Below are 6,000 nucleotides of genomic sequence, written 5' to 3'. Positions count from 1 at the left end.
AGAATCAAGATGACACTATTGACAACAAATAATCTTTTCCTATGGTATTTCTTGATGTGTCAGCTACAGCATTTCTGACTGCTTGGTTTATTTTTACTTATTTCCAGATTGAACAAATTTAATTTCAGTTTTCAATTTATCCCATAGCATTTTGATGTCCAATAAAGGTGTTCAGTTAAAAAAATTATCTGGATTTCAAAGAGAAATAGCAACTTAGAGCTGTTTCAGCTCTAGCTGTTCCTGAGCAACTACAGTAACAATTTGATTTGGACAGTTAAAATATTAATGTCATGTAGGAGACATATTTGCTTATAGATCTCTGATCCACCAACAGAAGTTAAAGATGACAGACAAGGTTTTGTAGAACAATGCAATGGCAACATGATTGTCAATTAAGAATCTGAAAACAAAAAAAATATGTATCAGTGAAAATTATTTTAGCAGAAGTAATTTTAGATGAAAATTTTTGAGATTTGAACTAGTTCTTTGTTAGCTCTGTAAGTGTTCAAATCAAATAAGGTAAATTTAATCTCTTAGAAAATGTTTAAAGAGTTAGCACAAAAGAATTTATAAAGAATTTTATTATTACTACCCATATACAAATCTTCACTAGACATATTACAACGTGAAGAAAATTATGTTCAAATGCTGAACCCCACTGCCTTAAAGTCAGTTTAGTATATGATCCAATATCCTTAAGTAATTATTTAAACCATTACCTTCATTTGCTTAAGTGCAAGTGAAAAATATGCATATTCTAAGTTTAAGAATTCTACATATAATACCTCTCTCAACTAGTCATTATATTTTGAATTTCAAGAAAGTTTGGACAATGAAATTTAACATGCCTACTTCATCAAGTGGAAAAGCTCTTTTTATGTCATGTTCTCTTACGCCAGTACTGCTGTAGCTGGGATTATAGCAATACAGAGAAATTGTGGAGGAAAAAAAAAAAAAACATTGCAAACAGCATGCAGAACTTTTGCAGTACTTAAAAGAAATTTCATCTAGATGTAGAGCTTAAAAATTCAAAACCTTTTCTAACTTCCAGTGCATCTCTACTTGTATATTTCTTGCAATTGCTGAGAAAAATGCAAGGGACACTTTTTCTCCAAAAGGAAATATTTTTATATCAGAACAAACAAAAATAAATGCACAACTGCACAAAATAAATGGCTTCTATAGTTGTTCATCGTCACATGTGTTTCCATCAGTTATGTGCAGAACCAACTTTAGACTGCCTGATAATCAAAGAAAAAGTATTTCAAAATGATTCAATAGCTGGTCAGTTCAATAAAGGAGTAATAAAATTTTAAATACTTATTCCAACATCTTGTACTTTACTCTCTCCATCACTCCAATTTCTTAACCAAACATTTGTGAAAAATCAGTGTTTGAAGTCCTCTGATGATTAGACAGATTTTCCATCCAGTTACTGCAGTTACTTTCATTTAAGATGAAAGTAAATGATAGCTCATATATCACATTCACAGCATTCTGCCTCTCTGCCTAATATATGTAAGTCACAGAGGATGCTGTTTTGAGACTAGTTCAGCTGAAGCCATCTTTGCACATCTCAGTCATGGATATTAGCTACTTGGCCAATGTTCCTCTTAGGCTATAGTTAGGTGAAATGAATGAATTCTGCCTTGTTCAGATTAGTTATTTAAGTTAAATGCTAGAGGGAAAAGCTACAGATAAGGGCAACACACATTCCACTTTACTATACACAGAACAAACATCTTTCCTATTGCTGTCTTTGGTGCTTCAGGCAAGATTCACCACATTCCACATTAAACAAAACAATAGATTGCAGTTCAAGTCCTTCTGGTTTCCTGTTGCTAATTAGGGTTTTAAACAACCTTTTAGAAGCATAAATGGATCAAATTTATAACAGAATGTCTTGAAGGCACAAATAGATTTTGTTTCTTTCCAATTGATAATCTCTCTCTGTCCTACATATCCCATAGAATAATTTACTTCATTCTGATGACTACTACATCTCAAAGGTCTGGCACTCTTTAGGGTGCCACCAAGAGATTTTTTTTTTACTGTACCACTAAGTTTCCTGCAGTTTTTTGGCTCATAAATCTTCATCTCCCAATCATGCATTTCCCCACCCACTATGTATTGTGGAAATCTTTAATTCAGCAGTGTCTAAATACAAATGAATATATATATATATATATATATATATATACACACACACAAAGAAAAATGCAAAGGCCTTAGAGAACAGCACTTGTATTTTGCCCTAGGAAATACTACATTTTCTTTTTTATCTCTCTTTTCTCACAGCATCTAAAGCTAATTTGAATTATGTGACTTGGTTTGCAGGCATGTTAGTCCAACAACCTGTTGGAAAATGACAGATTTTAATTTCATCAGATGCTGAAACAGGTGAACTTAAGTCCCCTATATCTCTATTCTATTGGTAATTTATTAGAAAATTATTTTCTGTGGGAAAGCCGCAGACATATTAGAAAGCAACTCTGACGGGCACTTAAGCATTCAAAGGAAGCTCAGAATATTGTAGTACATCATTACTCATTTAGCTGTATTTTAAAAGTACAACTAGTTAGATACTCACCCACTAGTAAATGCAGGAATTTGTCCCTATAGATTTAAAATATAGGAATGAATAATTGAGGCCCACTTTCTGTTCCAAACAGAAGACTTCTGTGATTAAAAAAAACAAAAAACAACAAGATTGATATTCTGGGTATAGCTGAAGATTGAAGAAAGAAAGAAAAGAAATACGTATTGCCAAGTTGCTTAAAAACAGACATTTACAAAGTTTTTTGATAATTCATTTTAAGGTAGCTATATGAACATTTCTACAGACATTTCTAAATGTAAGGTGTAAATCACCTAGGTTTAATGATTAACTTGTGGCCTTCAAAAAGGGCATAGCTAAATCAGTAGGCAAAGGAAGACCCACTGATGTCAACTAGCTGAACTTCAGCAAGGCCTACAACACGGTCTCCCACAACAACCTTCTCTACAAATTAGAAAGATATGGATTTGACAGGCCGACTACCTGTTGCACCTGAGTTGCAAGATCACACCCAAAGAGTAGTGGTCAGCGGTTCAATGTTTGAATGGAGAGCAGTGATGACTGGTGTCCCTTGTGGATGTGTACTGGGACCAATGTTCTTTATGTTCATAATAAACAATACAAAGTGGGATCAAGTGCATCCTCAGAAAGTCAGTGAATGAGACCAAGCCACGTGGTGCATTTGACATGCCTGAGGGACAGAATGCCAACCAGGTCAAACTAGACATGCTGGAGCAGTGGGCCCAGAAGAACATCATGAGGATCAAACAAATTCAAGTGCAAGGTCTTGCACTTGGGTCACAGCAACCCCCACTATCATTACAACCTAGGGGAGAAGAGGATTGAGCACAGCCCTGACAAAAAAAGCTTGGAGATACTGGGAGATGGTAGGCTGGACATGAGTTGGCAATGAGCCCTCACAACGCAGAAAGCCAACTGTATCCTGGGCTGCATCAGAAGAAACATGGTCAGCAGGTCAAAGGAGGTGTTCCTGCCCCTCTACTCTGTACTGGTGAGACTTCACCTGGAGTACTGCATCCAGATGTGAACTTCTCATTACTGGAGAAACGTGGACTTGGAGGAGCACATCTAGAAGATGGCCACAAAAATGATCCAAAGGATGGAACACCTCTCCTATGAGGTCAGGCTGAGAGAGCTGGGCCCGTTCAGCCTGAAGAGAAGGCTCCAGGGAGACCTGATAGTAGCCTTTCACTATCTGAAGGGTGGATGTAAGAAAGGACAGACTCATTAGCAGTGTATGTTGTGATAGGACATGAAGAAATATTTCAAACTAAAAGAGGGAAGAATTAGATTGGATATAAGGAAGAAGTTTTTTTTACAATAAGGGTGATGAGGTACTGGAACAAGTTGCCTAGAGAAATGCTGGCTGCCCTGTCTCTGGACACACTTCGTGTCAGGCTGGATGGGGCTCTGAGCAGCCTGATCTAGCTGTAGGTGCTCCTGTTCCTTGCAGGGATGAGTTGGACAAGATAAACTTTAAGGGTCCCTCTCAACTCAAATGATTCTTTGATCACAGGAGTTGAAGTTTAGTATGGCAGAGGTCAGAAATGAAAGAGTTTAGTTATGTCCAATTATCATAGATCCTTAATTATAGGCCACTACGTAAAACATATCTAATCTTGTCTGTGATCAGGCATAGTATCAAATCTAGAAAGACACCACTCCAGAATACTCTGTGTTTTTTTTGTTTTGTTTTGCTTCCCCCCTCCCCCCCCGTATCTCTCCCTCTCTGCTATGAGAAGGGTCACATTTTCAACTGCTCAAAATGCCCTAAATTCACCTTAGAAAAGCACCATCTGTCTATTACTTGCTACAAATTACCAGCTGTGAAATATTACTATATTAAGAATGTTAGCCAAAGCAACAGCTGATCTTTCCTCCAACAGAAAGCCAGTGCAACATTTTCATCTGGATTTCATGTCACAAACAAAAACTATGCTAATTCTGCCTTTTCTCAGGAAGATATATATTCTCCAGTACTCTAAGGATGAAACACATATTTGCAGAGAACTATCAAAATATTTGCAAAAATATGATTTTTTTTTTTTTTTTTTTTACTATTTTAAAAATCAGGTCTAAAAGAAGGTAAGTCCTTTGCCATTTCTTTGCACTGGCTACATTTCTCTTTAAATGGCACAACACCAGTTATTTTCTGGGGAAGTTTTAACTCTCATGTTTTCTCATCATCACTGAAATTTATGAAGAGCTCTATCTTCACTACAGATTTGAAGACAGATAGTGCACTGTGATTTAAGGTTCCCTCTCAAGAGTCCATCCACTGCATCTTTTGTTTTAAATTTCCAGAGAATTTTATGGTACTATCCTTCAAGAACTACAAATGCTATAAAGCAGTTAAACTAATATTCACAGAGAGGGGAAAATAGTTCTTTCGGAGAAAAGTTTTAAAGCCAATACATTCCAGGTATATTTTTGCATGAGGAACTGCTTGGTTGTATTTTTTTTCTGCATTCCTCTTCTGAGTGCTTCTCCCATGCATAGAGAGAAATTCTGGGGAAAAGCATTGAACAAACTACTGCGATTTCCTGTAGCATGAAGAGCTAATGTATCTTTGTGTACATATATATATATATATATATATATTTTCCTTTCAATCTATCTAATAGAAGATAAAATCGTTCCTCACAGGCTTTCATCCAGTGTAATCATACACAAATACAGTAATATTAACATGATGAAAATACAAGGCAAAAAAAAGGATAGCATGCAACAGCTTAGCAGAATAGCTGGCAAAATTCTTGAAGAATTGTTACAGTGCAGAGGACATGAAAAGTTGCTTAAAAATTGACAAAACTTTTGTCAGGCTGCCTAACAAGAATAATTCTCACATGTATTGTTCTTCACAGGTATTTTATGAAAAATATTTGAAAAACCATGAAGTTAGATTAATGAAGCTTGAACTATGAAAAAACATGCTCGACTGCACATTTCCCTCTCTATTCCATAAGTGTTAATTAACAATGAATATTAATGAAATCACAAAGATTTTTAATCCAGAGAAGCTATGTACTATGAGGGCTCAGTACAAAACTGAGTAGCTACTCATTAAGTCAAATGCAATAACTGGAAAATATGCATGCTCTTTGCCCAAGGAAGTGTACAAGTGATCTTTTATTCAGGCTTAAATTAGTACGTTTGGAATGGACTAGGAACACTTGGCTAATCATTATGGTTCAAATAACAAATGGGAACTCATTTTACGCTGTGATAACACAACTGTTGGGGTGAGCCCACACTTCATTCTGGCATTTCTAAACCTGAAAATGTCATACTACCTGCATGGATTTTCAGTTCAGAAGTAATGACCATGTTCTCCTGGCTCATCAACCAATATCTGAAGGAAGGGCACTGCAAAGTTTGGACTTCTGCCACTCCATAAGGAGACTGCCGTCAGTCTTCAGTTA

This window comes from Centrocercus urophasianus, unplaced genomic scaffold (genome assembly GCF_019232065.1).
Source record: "Centrocercus urophasianus isolate 14NV4802_14NV808 unplaced genomic scaffold, USGS_Curo_1.0 seq_11, whole genome shotgun sequence".
In the NCBI taxonomy this organism is placed as follows: domain Eukaryota; kingdom Metazoa; phylum Chordata; class Aves; order Galliformes; family Phasianidae; genus Centrocercus; species Centrocercus urophasianus.
This window is presented reverse-complemented; position numbering follows the sequence as displayed.